This window comes from Macrobrachium rosenbergii, chromosome 7 (assembly GCF_040412425.1).
Source record: "Macrobrachium rosenbergii isolate ZJJX-2024 chromosome 7, ASM4041242v1, whole genome shotgun sequence".
Classification (NCBI taxonomy): domain Eukaryota; kingdom Metazoa; phylum Arthropoda; class Malacostraca; order Decapoda; family Palaemonidae; genus Macrobrachium; species Macrobrachium rosenbergii.
In genome coordinates, this window is record NC_089747.1 from 33,352,543 (window position 1) to 33,372,542 (window position 20,000).

Here is a 20,000-nt window from a genome sequence, read left to right on the forward strand (position 1 = left end):
TCACTTGAATCCATGAATTCTTCTATTTTACTCCCTGCTCTATTTGTGTTTGTACATTTATATTCCCATATTGGGTTGTGAGCCATAAATTCACCTACTATTAACGTAGATTCTTTGGCATTGTTAAGTATGTCTTAAGTTTATCAGCGTTCTATAATTTTTATTAGGGTGGTTGTGTAAATAATAAATTACATAATTATCGTTTTTATTAGTATTTCAATGTCGGATATTTACAAGTCAGTAATGTTTACAGGTACTTTGTCGTAACATGCTTTGTCATGTACATATATGGCTGTACCTAAATTGCCTTCTTCCTCTCTAAAAGCAGATGCTAAGGTATATTTACCTATTATTGATACTGTTTTATTGATATGCTGTAAACATATCATCATTGGTTCGTATTCTTTTAGTAATAGTTGTATTTTTCCTAGATGTAATCTGGTCTGCAGACCATTTACGTTCCACTGTATAATATAACTTCAGAAATATTAACGTTGTCGAGGTTTGCTTTCTTTTTTGTGTCTTATCACCTTGGATTTTTTTCTAATAATTTACTCACGACATTTACTTGTTTTTCTTTGTAATATATTAAGTGTTCAATGCACATGCAACCTTTTTCATGAGTGTTCAAGGTTTCTTTTTTTCCATATTTCATAAATTTTCTTATAATGTTTGTTAAACTATCTTATGTTTTTTTTTAATTATTGCACAATTCAATGAAGCACTCATTGCATCCACATGTGTTCTCATGTATACTTCTTGTTCCGTTTGCTCCTGTTACATTACTGGTGATGGAATAATCTCTTCTCCCTTGACATAATCATTGTTATCTATGGTATGGTTCTCTTTCGCTTCTTCAGTGTTTTGGATATCTGCTTCCAAAAGTTTTACTATTATATTAGGAGGTACAGGTGTACTCTTAGCTTGTGTTTGTTTGTGTTCTTTCTTCATATCCTTTGTCTTTGGTTTAACTGAAGTTTCTCTAATAATATTTGGTTTCTTCGTTTTGGGCGGTGTTCTCTCCAAAGGTTTCTCTCTATCTATAACTAGCTGACCAACCCGGCTCTGCCAGGGAAAGCTCTGAATGACAACAGATAAACTCTTTCTCTAACTCTCCCTCACTCTTTCCCTCTTTCTACTCTCTAACATCCCCTCTACTCTCTCTCTCTTCCTCTCTCTCTCCTTCCTAACACCCCCTCTACACTTTCTCTCTCTCTCTCTCTCTCTCTCTCTCTCTCTCTCTCTCTCTCTCTCTCTCTCTCTCTCTCTCTCTCTCCTCCCTAACACCTGCTCTACTCTCTCTCACTTCCTTTCCCTCTCACTCTTTCTCCCTCAATCCCTCCCTTTCCTGTTAAGATAGTTGCTTCAGTTACATTCCCCAGCATTTTTGATATATTCCACCCCTTCTCAGTCCCTATTCTTATAGGGGCTGACCTCGAAAACTATGGATTAGAGACTAATATCTGATGTTTTCGGTCATTTTTACATGTCACGCCCTTCCCCCCCCCAACCCTCTTTGGTGCCAGTGGTGTCTTAAAGCCCCATGCTATTCTTTTCCAGATAGTAAGGCATATATATACCGAAATGAGGCATGATAAATTCGTAGAGTTTATTATGTTACTAAGTCTACAGGCAGAACCAGCCCCATTCCGGGGAAGCCCTTCCCACCCCCACCCACTTTGGTGACCTTTGGTGCTAGTAATGTCTTACCTCCCACAATATTCTTTTCCAGATAGTAAGTCATATGCATACCAAGTTTGGTTGAAATTGCTCGATGGATTTCAGAGTTATGTTGGAACATACATACATATACACACAGACACATATATACACCCATTTTTATATATATAGATTTATGGTCTATCACCACTTTCCTCTGCTACTTCTGCAGTAGTATCTTCTTGTATCCATATTTGCATTAAAATTTCGAATGCATTTCAAAATATCCACATCATTTCCACCTTTTTCTTGATTCTTTACCATTTTAGTTTCTTTTCAGTAAAGTATTTATTTCTTCTTCAGATTTATTTTCCTGCGCTATGTTACTTCTATCTGTATGCATTTTCGTTTCATTATTGGTTCTTGTTATTGGTTTCTTTGCTGGATCTTTAATTCCTCTCACTTTCAATTCCAATTTAAAGTCTTTTTATAGACGTCCCTGTTCTTTCTTGTAATATTTTCACTCTATTGTTTATATAATACTTGCATTCTTTGAACCTTGCATGACGATCTTGCCCACAGTTTCTACACTTAGGTTCACTGTGTTTCCATCGTGTGGTATGTTTGTCAGATCCATAATAAGCGCACACAGTTTCATTTCAGCAATATTTCTTTGCATGCCCATATTTACTTAAATTTTGACATTGTAGTGGCTTTGTGACATATGGTCTTATTTCTCTGTTTTGCCTAAAATTTTTATTTTTTTGAGGTAGATCCTGACCTTCAAATTTTATTTTTGCGATTTTTACTATGTCTATTGCTCTGTTTACTCTAACATAATATATACCTGACAATCTTGGACTCTGGGATCTCTCTTTTTAAGGGTGTCTAACAGCATATACTTTTCGTTTGGTTCGTTATTATTTTCAGGAACTACAATGGTACAGAGTCGCGTTTTTTTTTCATATTCATACTATCAATGCTTTTTATAGACAAATGGTCTTCAGATTGGCTTTTTGTTGTGGCTTCTATAAGCCACGTCTTTTCTTTTATTTGTTTGAACGACATTTCTGTTCTTGAATGCCTGTTTAATAAATAGTTTTCTAACTCTAGGGCTGAAATTTTTTGTTCCGTTTCCAAGATTAGAAAACCTGACCAACTTCCGCTCCCAAAGAGGGAGTCGAATTGAGTCAAGGTTGGACCATAATGATATCTACTTCTTTTGGATTTGTTAGACGGTATTAAGGTTTTAACACCACCTTGATTTTCATGAACTGAGTTCTCCTGTGAACAGTCCATTGCCATGCCAGAAGTCGTAAGAATGTTTAAATGTGTCGTCGTATAACGAATAATATAAATTTCGTCCAGGATGAGATTCCTCTCACCAAGGAAGCCCAACTGGGGGATAACTGTTCTGGGATCCTCATCTGGATGTACACCATACCCTCAGTGCCTTCGGGCCGTCATTACGTCGAGATCGGACCCAGCACTGAGGGCATGATTTATCGTAAAAATTTCCCCTCGCTCGATCTCGTCGGGTACTCCAGTCCTACGGGTGGAGCGGCATGCCATCCACATCCATCCTCCGTCAAAGATAAATGAGCAATGATTTCCGTAATTCAATACCATGCAAAGGTCGTCAACGAAAGAGGAAGAAGGGAAGGGGAAAATTAATAGGAGGAGGAGGAGTAAAAGAGTTACAGGTCCCGACGTTCGGTTGAACCCACATCCGAGAGAGTAGGCGCAAAAGAGCATACACTCTCTGCAGTAAATCCCTAAGCCCCTACCTCGTCAAGGAACTGGGATCAGGGGGATTGATGGCATAAACATACAGAGTTTAGATGGGAGAAAATAAAGCCAATTTCCCTAATGAGAGAGAGAGAGAGAGAGAGAGAGAGAGAGAGAGAGAGAGAGAGAGAGAGAGAAGAGTTTGACTGATTACTGAGTTTCTGGCGTCAGAGAGAGAGAGAGAGAGAGAGAGAGAGAGAGAGAAAATGGTCTGAAAATGCGAACAAAATGAGAGTATAAAACAGACAATATTGAGAAAATTAAGAGTGAAATTTTCATGTGTTGTGGTTGCCAATGGACCATAAGTTACCTTTATGTAGTCCAGACCTGAAGACAACAAGAACAGGAAGGAGAAGCAATTCCGGAGCTTTAGGTCCAGAGATTAAAAGTGAGGTGGATAATTACTTGTAATCTGTCACGTTGTTGCTAATCCTGCACTCAGTCGTCAGTGATTTCGGCAGTTCTAGAGCCAGGTGATTCTTTATCAATGCCATCAATCCTGCATATATAAAAAGAATCCTGGATTTACTCCTGAACTGGAGGAAAGATTATCACTCAAGAATAAAACCTTTCATTGAAAATAGCCGTTTTATTATTGACATTACGTCAAAGACACTTGAGTTGTTTTGTAACTTGAACTTGCTTCAGGATTCGATTCAAGATCGACTGAACAACTATCATAATTTAAGATTGTCCAGTTAGCTACAAATACAGTTAACCTCTATTCGTGACAAAGAAGTGGAATAAGTTGTAAATTATGCTTATTTTTCAAGCAGTACCACTGGAATGTGCATCCTGTGTAGACCCATATGATAAAACGAAGCGATAAAACCTATTTTCTCTATCATAAAACTAAACTCATTTTAGAAAACTGGCGAAAGCACCAACACGTAGGCCGAGATAGACCCAAGTGAATGGAATTTTTTTTTTTCCTAGGTATGTGTGGTGGTGGGGGAAGGGAGGGGAGGGGAGGGGAGGGAGGGAGGGGAGGGGAGGAGGGGGAGGGGATTGGAAGGGAGGGGAGGGGGGTGGAGGGGAGACGAAGGCAATGGTCGCTCGGAACACAATGTCGGGTAAGGGCGGGAGGGCTCCTGAAGGTTCCAGAAAGTAAGTGCCGTGGGATGGGAGGGGAAGGGGAGGGGAAGGGAGGAGAGGGCAGTGGGAGGGCAGGAGGGATGGGGGAGGGAGGTATTCATAGCAGGAGGAAACAAAAGGCGACGAACATTACAATAAAAAGGAACAGGGCCCAACAATAAAGACGCACAATAGGAGAGCAAACAACTACCATCCTACATTCAACATCGGGACCCGCTCCTCTTCTTTTTATCTTATCTAGAAACGATCTCTTTTATCAACCGTCTGCAACTGTGTGTCTGTGTATGTGTGTATGTGAATGTCTGCGTGTGTTCATGTGTGTGTGTTAAGAGCGTGAACTTTTGTGTGTGTGTGTGTGTGTGCAATATGCCAGTAGGGGATTTCAGCTCTTATAATATGAAAATAGTCTGGGTCACAGCATAACTGTTTCTTCTTTTATTTGACGCTCACTCTGCTGAGAATCCTTTTAATTTGTCTGAGAGGTTCCTCGCTTGCGGGCAGGTTTTCTGTATCCGCTGTGCCTAACATCAAACATTTTGTCATTTATTTTTACTTTTCCTTTTGATTTCCATCTACCTAGAGGGGTCGATTGCACATGCACAAACAGAACTGCTGTCAGGCGAGGCAAAAAACTATCTTCACAACCATATTTTTAACTTTTATAAAGTACTAAATACTGTATCACTGGTTCAGTTAAATTTCTTTACTTATACGATTATGTTTATCTACTTATATGACTTGAATAACAGTTTCGATCTCTCAAACTTTGGGGCAAACATCACCCTTCCGCGCCCTCCGTGGCAAAACCCATGGTCATCGGGAGCTCGACTTTACCCGACGACGCTCTGATCACAGACAATGTGTTTCTGTGTATTTATGTATGCACATGTTCGCGTATGTGTGGCCCTGTATAGGTGGAAAACAAAGCACCACTTGTGCTCAACTTTTTCTATCTTTAGTGTCGACAGGTAGGTACGTCTATGCCTAAGCCTTTACAAATCACAGTTATCATTAATACCTAGTTGTCGGTTTACATAATTATATTACGCGTATGTTTGTATGTGTGCGCAAAAACGGTTACCGTTGGCACTTTAGCTTTATTTAAGCGCAAAACTACGCGTGGGCCCGCAAAAGAATCACTAGCATTTAATATACCTTTCTTAGGGTACTGGATGTGTATGAAGGAGAAAATCATCATCGTTTACCTCTGCTTCAGTCAGAAGCATATTAGGGATAGAGAGTAAACAACATTCTCCCGAATAAACCTAATAACAACTACACATAATAAAATAACTAATAAATTAATTACGTGTCTCTTCTGTAAACCCGGATTTTCTCTGGACATTAAAAGCATTATAGTTTGTGGATGTTATCAAGTTAATGGTCCTTTGAGCTTTCAAAATAATAATAATAATAATAATAATAATAATAATAATAATAATAATAATAATAATAATAATAATAATAATAATATCTAGAAGGAATAACTGCATAAAACACACACACATATATATATATATATATATATATATATATATATATATATATATATATATATATAAAACATATCTAAGAAAGGTAAAAACATATCTAAGAGACACATCCCTCTAAAGCATGGACCACAAATTAACCTACAGCTAATAAATTACTCAAAAGTTAAGTATACCAAAAAAAAAATCTTGCTATGCAGGGACGGCACCGTACATCCATCACAGTGAAGATTCCAAAGACGTCCAAAAGCCAAGGACCACAAAAACAAGTTCGTCTAAGCAGGGACTCAAAAGAAACTTCCATGGTGAACAAGGACCGCAACATCAATCAAAGCAAGGACTCAACAGACACATCCCTCCGACCAAGTAACCACAAAAGCGCGTAAAATCTTATCAGGAAATTCAAGGAGAGACCCGTCTAACAATAATCACAACAGCACACCCACCTTTGCAAGAACTCCAAAAATGCATCTCTGAGCAAGGATCACAAAAGTGCATTTGTCTGAACTAGGACTCCTAAGATGCACCGACTAAGGCTTAAAAAACCTCTGTCCGAGTAAACCTACGAAGACATTTCTTAAGCAAGGACTCCAAAGGTATCACACTGACCAAGAACCATATCAGCACATATATTTGGCTAAGACTCCAAAAACACACCCTTTAGACCAAGAACCACAAGAGCACTTTCGTTTGAACAAAGGGCTTCATAGACGTATCCTTCTGAGAAAGGAATACAAAGACTGACGAGTGACATGAGCACATTCATAAACATAGAACTCCAAAGATTCTAGACTGTCAGCTTTTAAGACTCAATATTTTACGCATCCAGGCCTACTATGTATGGTCGCTATTTCCCTATGACCTCTTTTTATTATCCAAAAAGGTTGATTTCGGTTCATTTTATCCTTTGTGCCAAGAAACAACATGATGTAGAAAGTAAGATTGTTATATCGTTATCAGCGTCAAAATGTTATAACAGATAACCGTAGGCCGCTGGACTTATGTTTATTCATGAAACAGGTCCATTAATCAGATAATTTGGCCTTAGTATATGAAGTTGTCAGCTTATAAAGCCATCCACACAAACAAATGTACATATGTACAGTATTTCACCATTTGCCATTTCTTGGCATGAAAGTAGGCGGGCTACTGCAGTAAGCTGCACAATATCACAATGTGACTATAAATAATTTTGCTTTAAAATTTTTGCATCAGTAATGTAAGAGAAGCCATTAATACCTACACTAAACAATAAAATTTTAGGAAGACCAAAGATTTCAGAAATACGTACCTCTGAACAAGGATCATAAAAGCTCAGTCTGAACAAGCAAAAACTCCACAGACTCATCCCTATGACAGGACCCACGAAAGGTCATCTGTCTGCACAAGGAGGGCAAAGACACAGACCTCTTGTGGGTAACCCTCTGAACTAGACTTCAAAGAGCAATCTGTCTGAATAAAGACCCTAGAAGTTCAACAAAAAATGAACGAAGAAAACTGTCACTTCATGTTTATTAAGAACAGCTAACAGCGAAAGATACAAAAACACTCAACGCTTTTTCATTTCGGGAAATGGTATCATCCCATAGTTCAGCGTTTAATCCACAGATTAATCCTGCTGACAGGGAAATAATCCTTAAATCTTTCATAGGCAAATCAAGTCATCAAATACCTGTCCATTTTGAGCATGGATAGAAAGATGGGGTTTTTCGCTTTTTGATTTGCGAATTTTAATGTATTTATTTGTCTTTTCCTTCGCAATTGTTTGTTCTATTGGTGTACGGCAGTTGCCATTCACTGTATTCATGAACTGAACTGAATACAGAATTTAGGCTCAAAGGCCAAGCACTGGGACCTATGAAGTCACTCAGCGCTGAACCGGAAATTGACAGTAAAAAGTTTGAAAGGTGTAACTTGAGGAAAACCTCGCAGTTGCACTACGAATCAGCTGTTAGGAGAGAGTGGAAAGTAAGATGGAAGAAAGAGAATATGAAAGGAGGTACAGCAAAAGGAACGAAAGGGGTCGCAGCGGGGGGGCCGACGGCACGCTGCAGAGAATCTTAAGTAATGCTTACAGTGCACCACATGAGGTGCACTGACGGCACTACCCCCTTACGGGAAATGTTCATGAACCAAGATCTGTATGTGACTGCCTTTACATTCTACACATCAAAGGTCTCAACTTAAGATACACATAAATACATACACTCTTCTTTCCTTTTCGCACCTTTTCCTTTTGGGGTGAGGAGTTGCCACCTTTCAGTAATCGATTTCTGGCTCCCAACAGGTCTTGCCGGATGATGTCGCTAGCCACATGTCCTGTTTAATTCAGGTTGCAACCACTAATGTCATTTAACTACCAGGTACCTCATTCATTGTCACGCGCCCAAACGCCCGTACTCGCTCAGGACACGAACCAGGGCGAGGGTGCTCCCAGTGTAAAAAAAAGAAAAGTTCTCTGTTAAAAAAAACATACGCACACTCCCTTTGTGGTCCAGTGGTTAGGATGTTTAACTCAAAACCAAAAGACCCCCGGTTCGAAACCACAGCGAGACAGCACTTACTACCGAATCCCATTGCGCATCTGTTGCAATAGCGAGATTTTATTTATTTTCATTACTAATTTTGCCGTTATTATTATTATCCGTATCATTTTCCTGATACTGTAAATTGAAAGCAAATTAGATACGAGCGCAACCAAGAGACGACACCTGAGGAAATGAAGACATGCGAGCATAAACGTCACTCGAGAGCAAAGGAGAAAATGAGGCAATCAAACCCAAAGCTGCAGCCACCTTCAGGAAGGAGGAAGAACAACGCTGCAACTCTCTCGCACTTGTTCCCGTCCCTCTAACGAGCTGAAAGGAAGTCGGGAATGACGTGAAAGAAATGAAAAGAATGAAACAGAAAAAGAATAAAAATGTAAGGAGTGGAAAAATTAACATCTTCAGTCCTTCCCTTTTATGTAGAACCACCAAACGCCATCCACCCATCTCTCTCCTCCCTTGCACCTTTCTTCAAATCTCTCCCCAAAGGACCCTTGCCTACGTGGCCCCTCCCTCCCCTCCCCTCCCTTTCCCCTCTTTCTCCTTCGTTCCCTTCAATTCCCTCTCCTCTTATCCCCCCATCCTCCTCCCCCTCCTCCTCCTCCTCTCTCACCTTGTCCTTTCAATACACTCACTACTCACTCCTTCCTCCTTTCTTAAATCCCTCCAGGCCTGCTGCACTCCCTCCCTCCCTCCCTTTTCCCCTCCCTCTCACGTCCCTTCTCCCAACTCACTCGGCCCTACACCCACGAATCCCCTCCGCCCCTCTCCCCCCCCCCACAACACCTTCCTTGGTGAGTGAGAGGTAACAAGAGGCGACGTACATAATACATGTGCACTGCCAGACAGGCCTCGAAGGAAGAGGGAGGGAGGGAGTGAGGGAGAAGGAAAGATGGAGGAGGGAAACATGGAGACAGACCAAAAGATGGAGGAAGGGGAGAAAGAAGGAAAGATGGTGGAAGAGGAAAAAACAAAAGAACTATGAGAAAGATGAAAGGAATGACTGAGATAGAGGGAAAAGAAAAATAAACGAACAAAGAAATGAAGCAGAAGAAGAAAGGATTGCAGGAAAAGAAAAGATGGAAGGAAAAGAAAATGGAGGGAAGCAGCGGCAGCCGAGTTAGAAATTCAAGTTTCACATAGTCTCCGCCAGAACAGGACTCAAAAGAAGCATTTTTAGGGGTTGGGTGGAGGTGTACAGTATCAGGACACTATATTTTATTTTCCTCTTTATTGTACTCATTTTGAAGAAAAACAGTTGACGAGCACTCGCTCGCGCGTATATACATACAAAAAAAAAAAAAAATAAGCAACTTCATGACAACTGAAAGAAGTGGGAATTTGAAGATAAATACTATATAAAAATGACATTCAATATTACATTAGGAATTACACTGAGAAGACATGAGAACTTCGCTGAAGAAAGGACATTCTTAAGAAAAGGTGTCAAAAAGGGAAGAAAATTCTTCCTGACACGAGACTTGAGAATCGGGGAATACTGGAACTGTATAAATTTTTCTTCTCGATATTAATATGATCATTATTATTGCAATTCCACTCTTATTAATAAGAACAACTCCAGCAAGGTCACTTCACAGTTAACAAATAAATTCATCCCAATAAATGCGTTCGTCACGAACAATGCATAAAAAATCTGCTGTGAAGCCGCCCATGATTTAATCTGGTTAAGATCATATATAAGTCATAATGGACGAGGTGGTTTCCACAGCGACAGATTTGTTAAATGTTCATCGATACGTACCGAAAATTATTCGTATTCATATATATGTTCTGTAGATATTTCGATAACAAAGACACATACATGTGATAACAACAACAATCTCTGTCATTTCCAGTTACTCTCCTAGTAATGATATCTCAATTTGGTGTCAGATCTAGCTTATTTAAAATGCCTTTCATTCTATAATTAAAATTAGTGTGCCGTGGGTGCGAAAGTGACGATAATAAAAGTGCGGCCAGGATCGTCTAGACTAGAGGCTCGGGCTAAGGAACACTTCACTCTGCATGCTTACGTAGAGGGCAGTGGTGACAAGCTGGTCCCAGCAGAAATGACAGCAACCTTAACGTAGGGCCAACTGCCCGCAGGCTATCATTTTTATACGTACAAGAGATATATGGATGTATATTATGTTATATTCTAAGGTGCAATATAAGCATTGCGTTTCTCAAAACAGACTGCCATATTTTTCATTCGGGATGCAGATGGGGAAGGGACGCCATGGCGGGTCTGGAAGACATTTCACGAGGGAACGGATTCTCAGAAATAACTTCCTTTGTTTTCCTTCTGGAAAAACGTAAAGAGAGAAAATTCGTTTCATCATTAATAATTATTATTCATTGTTATGATTTCCGATGAACGGAAGGATTGTTCTGAATTATTTACGGAATCGCAATCGATTATCCATGCATGGTAATACAGCAAACGTATTACAGATACCATTATTGTTTGAAGGTCCTCTTGTATCCTTGTCAATCTCTCTCTCTCTCTCTCTCTCTCTCTCTCTCTCTCTCTCTCTCTCTCTGCCCCAAGTTGGTACTGCTTAAGAATATCACCATGCCTTCAAAACATACAGATGCAGGCAATTCAATCCTGCTGAAAATGGCTAGATAAATTCTTAATATTACAATAGCATTAGCCGATTCAGTGATGCCAACATGGGTTAATGCTCTTGAACAATAGTAAGGCTAAATTAATTTTCATTGAAATAAAAAAGGAATTTGATAAAATTACGTGCATAAACACGAACAAGAAAAAGAGATAAATAAAAATGGACATCCAGAAAGCAACTCTTCATGATACAGACTTTTGGATTTTTCTCTCTACTTCAGTTTACCCAGACTTCAAGAGTTTCCGGCTGTCAAGTGGGAGGATTCATCGAATCCTCTTTCGGGTGTGGGCTAGATCTGGTCATCTTGAAGGCCAGTCATTAAATTCGTGCCTATAGGCTACGGTAAATAATAATAATAATAATAATAATAATAATAATAATAATAATAATAAATAATGCTTATATCGTTGCCAAAACAGATTCATAATGTCAAGATGAAATTGCGGTTCATTCCAATTCAGTGTTATATCTATAAAATGTATTACTGACAGAAGCTGAAAGCCGAAAACAAAGATTTTCGATCACCTGAACGGTGTTCCTCACAAGTGTTTAGGTTACAAAATATAGGAACAGCGAGTGGGCAGTTTCTTCAGCTCTTCCTCAGAGGAGCTGCCTGCTGCTGTTATTTCTGTATTTTTTAGCGTAAACCCTGATGAGAAACAGCTTTTCAGCTTTTGTCAATAATACATTTTATGGATATTATTGTGAATTTTAATATTACAGAAAATTAATTTTCCTTACAAAATGAAAATATTACATTACTCTCATCAACAACATCAGAAGTGACGAGACTTTTCAGACTATAGGATCCAGTGAACCCCCCAAAAAAAGCACAAAAGACAATAAAGACAAAGCAAAGATAACAACTAAAGGGAAAAAATATCTCAAGAACTTATAAGAAAGTTAACAATATAGAACATCCAATAAAATAGAGATAAACATGAAATAAAATTCAATACGACAAACAAATAAAAAATGGAAACCAGTTTCGATGAAGACCAGTAACCTTCCCACTTTGAATAAAGAAAAAATTAATAAAGAGAAAAAATCCATATCACTGCAATATAAAAGGTTTATCTCATATTTAAAAAAGGGGAAGCTTCGTCCCCTCCCCCCATGTCATGGAGGGGGAGGGTGGGAGAAGGCAGGGAGATGGGAGGGAGGAGGTGCTATTAAATCGATATACAACGATTGTGTAGATCAAATGATTAATATCGCTGGCCTCATCGACCGCATGCATGTTGCGCTCTTGTCGACAAAACCGGATTTTGTTTTACTCGCCCTCTCTCGGCGGTAGGTGGCTCTCCAGTCTCACTACGCCCCTTTTTTTCTTCTTAACGGATCCTCCAAAGGGGCTGTTTCTTATCTTTCTCGGAGAAGGAGCCCTTTCCATCCGCTAAGGTTCTGTAGTTTCGATTCCCATTCTACTTACAGTAACCTTCAAGCACATGCACAGATTTTATAAATATATAATAAATATATATATATATATATATATATATATATATATATATATATATATATATATATATATATATATATATATATATATATATATATATATATATATATATATATATATATATATATGTGTGTGTGTGTGTGTGTGTGTGTGTGTATGTGTATGGGTGTGTGTGTGTGTGTGTGTGGATTTCAACCGAGTACAGTACAACTTTTTATTCAACCTCTAACTATTGTTCCCCTCCAGACTGATTGTTACGCTATAATGTGTATTAAAAATAGTGATGAAAATCATAAATAAAACATTAAGAAAATACATTGCGATAACGCGAGTACGGAGGACATAACTGTCAATGGCATAACAAAGGAAAACTCCATTGAGATTAACGTCATATATTTAATTTCATATCAAAATGACTTTCTAATTATATGAACCCCATACATACTTGGACGCTTAAGCATACACCATTCTAGTGTAGACAGGAAATATATGATAAATTAAAAGAAAAATAATGGTTCCCATTTTACCCAAAACAGCGGAGCAGTACAGTGCATTTCAGAATGCTAAGGCGTTTAAGAGTATCCACTTTTTCTTCTGAAGCCTCAGGGTTCGACATAATTTCAGCAAAGTGGTTCTGAAACAATTAAAATGAATATGCGAAGAAGGAAATGCATATTCTCTACGGTCGTATAAGTATCATTTTATCTTTAGAAATATATATATGCATTTATATACTACATAGGCCGATTAAATGGAGTACAAGAAGTTATGCTTTTTATAGATAATAATAATAATAATAATAATAATAATAATAATAATAATAATAATAATAATAATAATAATAATAATAATAACCCGTGTTCAGTACTTTAATTTTTATTAAATTATGAAAATTGGGTCATATTTTGGCCATATAACTTATGACCTGTCTTCAAAGAAACGGGTTAATAAATACTTTTCTCTGACAGATATGAAACTTGAGTGTAGTGTATATGACACTAAATTTTCTAGAACGTTAGTCGTTGTAAGATTCAGTCTAAAGGAATGAATCTCGGGTAAATGAATAATTCTGTACTGCATATATATATATATATATATATATATATATATATATATATATATATATATATATATATATATATGACTGGAGCCTATATATATATATATGATTAATAGACTTATGATTATGGCGTTTTCAATCAGCCGACCGGTCAATGACCTTTTAACTTATCGGGATTTTCCTTATACTTTTGTATACAGACTTAGCACATAAACAAAGCCACTGACTTCTAAAAGTAACAGATCTCACGGGGAACAAATGAGTTCACCTTATTTTAGCTTGTGGCTGAACAGTTCAAGCGATGAAAGGCTACGGCCTCAAATACAACTCCTTCGGCAGGTTAAGGCCCATTCTATGTGTTTTAACAGTTTCATGACCTTTTAACTGATTTCTTATACTTTTTGGCTTAGCACTACAGTCTCAGATGGGGAACAAATGAAACACCTTATTTTACTTGTGGCAATATCAATACAACTAGGTTAAGGCCCATTATACTTGTTTGTATATATCATATATTATATATATATATATATATATATATATATATATATATATATATATATATATATATATATATATATTTATATATATATATATATATACATATAATGTGTGTGTATATTACATATAAACATGATATACATAGACAGGGAGACAAACAAAAGCCACACATCACTAGGTTGTCTTTTTTTTTTGCCGATGTTTCCCATTTTTTGATAAAATTACATCTTCAGAGCTGCATAAAAATAGATAAACACATATCAGTACAGTCTTAGAATAAAAAAAATAAAATAACAGTAGATGAAAACACTTATAAGTATAGTCTTAAAATAAAAACATAATACAACAAAGAGCAAGCATAAAAATAAATACAACACAACTGAGACACTAAAGAACTAAAAACAGAACACCACAGTATTAGGTTACACACACACACACACACATATATATATATATATATATGTATATATATATAGATATATATATATATATATATATACATAATCCTAATATATATAATATAAATATATATATAGTATATATTGCGTATATTTTATGATCAATAATCCTAATACAGGTAAAATAACATATAGGTACAGGTTGCGTGGCCTTTTTGTGATTTATATATATATATATACATATATATATATATATATATATATATATATATATATATATATATATATATATATATATATTATATACAGATATGTGTGTGTGTGTATGTATATATGATTTCTCCCAGATACTACTACAGTGCAAACCATTTTTACATTTAACATTCTCTCTCTCTCTCTCTCTCTCTCTCTCTCTAGGTGCACACCCCATCCAACACGCATCAACTGAGGTTGTCGAATTGAGTGCGGACAGGACATTCCCAGCGGGTCTTCACACCACTCATCCCGGGGCTTTGTTCTTGATCATCCATGGAACGCGTTCGCATGGAGGCTCAATTGAGGGGTTCTTCCGCTACGGGTAATTTGAATGTTTTTTTTTTTCTTGCTTTTTTAGTCCTTTCTTCCGAAGATGTCCATGGTCAGTGCACCGACAGATAACGAACAAATCGATTAATGTGTTTCATTTTAACTATTTAATTCACTGTTATATGTGTATATATACATAAATATATAATATACAAATATATATATATATATATATATATATATATATATATATATATATAAAATATATATATTTATATATATATCTATAAATATATATATATATAAACACTATATATATATATATATATATATATATATATATATTTATATATATATATATATATATATATATATATATATATATATATATATATATATATATATATATATATATATATATATATATATATATATATATAAATGTATACATATAATATATTTATATTTATATAAATATAAATATAAATATAAATTTTATTTATATATATAAATATATATATATATATATATATATATAATATTTTATATATATATGGTTATATATATTTATATGTATATATAAATATATATTTATATTTATATATATATAAATATAAATATATATATAAATATATATATTTTATTATATACAATATATATATATACACATATATATATAATTTATATTTATATATATATAAATATAAATATATATTATGCATATATATATATATATATATATATATTCTATATATATATATATGTATATATAAATATATATTTATATTTATATAAATATAAATATAAATTATCCTCTTACTGTTTTGTCTTGTTTTTGTATCGAGTCAATTTGATTCAAAATACTATATTGATTTTGGTCTTCAATATTTATATCTGTATATTTCCTTTGGAATAATTATATGAATGAAATTTCAAGATTTGCTCAATGATTGCTAGTACAAAAGGATACCTGCTTTGAAAAATTAATTGTTTATACTGCAATATATTGTCTGTCATTCATTTTAATAATAATATCATATTATAAATGTATATCTATATATTTAGTATGCAAATATACTATCAACCTGTTAAATATAGATATATATATATATATATATATATAGGCCATAGGCCAACTGGGAAAGCTGAAAATTTGACAATCAGAAGGTTTGAAAGGTGTAACAGAAGGAAAACCTCGCAGTTGCACTTTGAAACAATTGTTAGGAAAGGGTTGAAAGTCAAATGGAAGAAAGAGATTATTAATGGAGGTACAGCAAAAGGAATGAATGAGGTTGCAGCTAGGGGCCGAAGGGAGGCTGCAAAGACCCTTAAGTAATGACTACAGTGTACCACGTGAGGTGCACTGACGACACTACCTCCCCAACGGACAGAATTGAGCCCAGTTGTAAAGATACTAAAGAGAGGGACTCACTCAAACTTTAAAAATAGAATGGATGAAATGAAATAAAATCAAATAAACTCAAAACAGCAAAGAATGGGCATATCATTTTGCTATCTTGCAGACCATGTGAGACAATTAACTTTCTGAAGACCAAATAGGTTAGACTGCCAGGTTTGTAACTGCTGACATAATTCTGCTCCTTCATACTGAACAGGCAAATGAGTTGGATATTATTTATGTAATTGTCATTTAATTTCACAATACTTCACTTCTATTTTATTCTTCACGGACGGCACTAATAATAATAATAATAATAATAATAATAATAATAATAATAATAATAATAATAATAATAATAATAATAATAATAATAATAATAATAATAATAATAACTATTATAATTATTATTATTATTATTATTATATTATTATTATTATTATTATTAGGATCTAGAATTCAGAACAAGTAAACTCTCTTCTCATTCATGATACCGTAATACACTGAGCCAAGTAAATCAGATTTTTATTTCCCAAAATCAAGTGTTTTATCAAAACCAAGATAATTCTGTACTTCCAGTCTATTTCCTTTTCTGCAATAAAACTCCCACAAACCCACGAACTCGTCCCAGCCTCTCCAACTAACGTGCAATCAATGAGAATGCGAATGAAGAAAAGGTCTTTGGAGGATGGAGAGGGAGGGGGGAGGGGGGGGAGTGCATGAGGAGAGGGAAGGGGAGAAGGAAAACAAAAGGTCGGGAGGTCACGTGCCCTTCCTTCCGCCCGATGGAGATGAAAGATGGGCGATTGTGGAAACGAAATTGAGATGATGGTGGAGATGAGGTCGAGATGACTGATATAAATGTGCCTAGGGGTTGTTGGGGTGGGGGGGGAGGGGAGGGGAAAGGGAGCCTCTTACCTTCAACAATATCCATGATTCAATTAATCTATGCGAGAGAAAGAATAGGGCAACGGGTCAGTTCTTAATATCCTGCTTTTAGACTCCTAATACCGTAATCGGCGGCCGCTGGTTATTTCGGAGGTAAGATTTTGTAAACAACAATAAATTCATTGTTGTCCACGATTAAGCACAAGCATGGACTTGAGAGAACGTCATAAAAATAAGTTTATTTATAAAGCATACTGAGCTGCTAAAGAAAACCTCGAAACTATACGCACAATGACAGGTATTAACGATGAGCAGCAACGATATAAAATTTCCCACTTTGCTGTAGCTTAGGTCTTTGGGTCATGAATGGTGTTACAAAATTAATCATTAAAATTAAGGTTGTGCATAACCATAAAAAAAATTATGATAAATTCTCATCTTCATCAATGGTTTATCATAAAATTTTAATTATACGTATAGCCTTACTCCTTGAAATGAAAGGTTAGTAAGGACAGCAAGATTCTGTAATCTATATGAAATGCATATACTACATCTGCCCATACTATCAGATATAACGATTTAATATAAAAAGGGGGTCAAGACGGTAAGTCCCGACTCTAGAGACGTTACATACAGTCCGAACTCGTGTGAAGGTATTTGCATTCTGCACACCTACATAGGAGTCAGTGGTGAGTGCGACTGGACCCAGGCTGGACGACGACAAATATAAACGCGGTGTTCGTTGCTGCAGATCACCGTTGCCACACAGAAAAATTAATAGCGATATATAATGCGTTTTAGAAAGAAGACTTAGGCTCGCCAATAAAATCTCACCATGTTGAATGTAGCAATGTATAGCAAATAAGGATGAAATTCCAGCATTAACAAAAGAAGATTCTCCCGCCTCGTTGCAGGTCAAGATGACTGACGGCAAATCAACTTGAAACAGCCTTGTAATCCAAAAATTCATAACTTGACTGACAACCTACCCATGTAAAAATAGACTGTCGTGTTCAGGTTATTAACAGAGAAATTCCACACGTGCACACGTACAGACAGAGGCGATACATTTGTTTGCAACGAGAACAACTAAAGAACGCACACACATGAACATCCTGCTATATAGAACTCGATGTGTATCCATATATGAGTAATTTAATGGTCTTCAGCTAACAGAACTCCTCAATCAGACTTGTCGCCAGGCCAGGGGCCAGCTGCTCTCGACAGTGCCCCTCTTAAAAGTACCCAGCAGCAGGGTACTTCGGTCCGAGCTTTCGAGCACGATACGTGACATCCCTAGTGATGATGACCTGCTCTCCTGACCGCCTTATATATTTCCATAATTTTTCAGGGCACGCCAGGAGAAGCCGTCTTCGACGCTCTTTTACAATCCTAATTTTTGATGGCATGGGTACCCTCGTACACAAATAAAGATGGTTTTTATATGTGCACACACATACATGCAAATTAATACAGGAATGTGCGCATACAAAACGTAAACCTGTGTGCTGTTGCACAAAAGAAGGGTAATTAAGAGTCTTCTTTCATCGATGGATTTTCTAACTATTTAACATAAGTCCCTACTTTGAAGAACTTGATATAACGAACTACAGGCACTTTGCCGTCTCAGATTGTAACTGATGTGAATTGCTTCCAGAAAGAAAAGTTTTCTCCCTCTTTTAAAGCTATGTTGGAGTGATAGCAATTCGAATGCATTTTCTAGTTGTTGATAATCTATGGATAGGGTCACTTTATTTGTAAAGTATGATTGTTGCTATGAATTTAAATACCATTAGCTTACCCAAGTTTCGAGTAACGAGTCTTCTGAATCTATTAGGAAAAGTAGAATAGTAGTACACAGGAAACTGCATAGTAATACTATAGTAAAAAAATGAACGATTAATTAACGTTAGGCGATGAAAGAATTCCTTACCGAAGGCTCGAAAACTCTGCGAGTTGTACCCCGAAGGCCTCATTATATTCCCATCCCATATCGCTTCCGGATCCTCTCTTGGAGCCGAAAAAAAGGAACGTAAAGAATGCACTCTGTGGACCCATCGGAGATTCTTGTTGTTGAACAATCAGGATCGTTTCGCGGCGTGACAAAGGCTGCTCCTCCTTCCCATTATTCACGGTGGCTTTGTAATCAGATGCGGCATTTTGACAATGAACTAATGTGCTTTCCCCACTGGTTCTTTCTCTCTCTCTCTCTCTCTCTCTCTCTCTCTCTCTCTCTCTCTCTCTCTTCCCCCATCCCTCATCCCGCCCCTCCTTTTCTCCATGGGAAACCCCGTAGTTTAGCGAGCGCGAATACCAGTCGAGTGTCTGGAAAAAGAAAGGACTGAGATTAAGAAAATTCAGGACTTCGACTTAAACCGGCGTTTACCCCGATTCATCACGTGCTCCAAATCTTCTTCCCACATTCGACTATCATACTCTCTCTCTCTCTCTCTCTCTCTCTCTCTCTCTCTCTCTCTCTCTCTCTCTCTCTCTCTCTCTCACCGAAACCTTTTAAATTGATCTCGGGGCACCGGAGGAGGCCCGAAATTTTCGACCTTA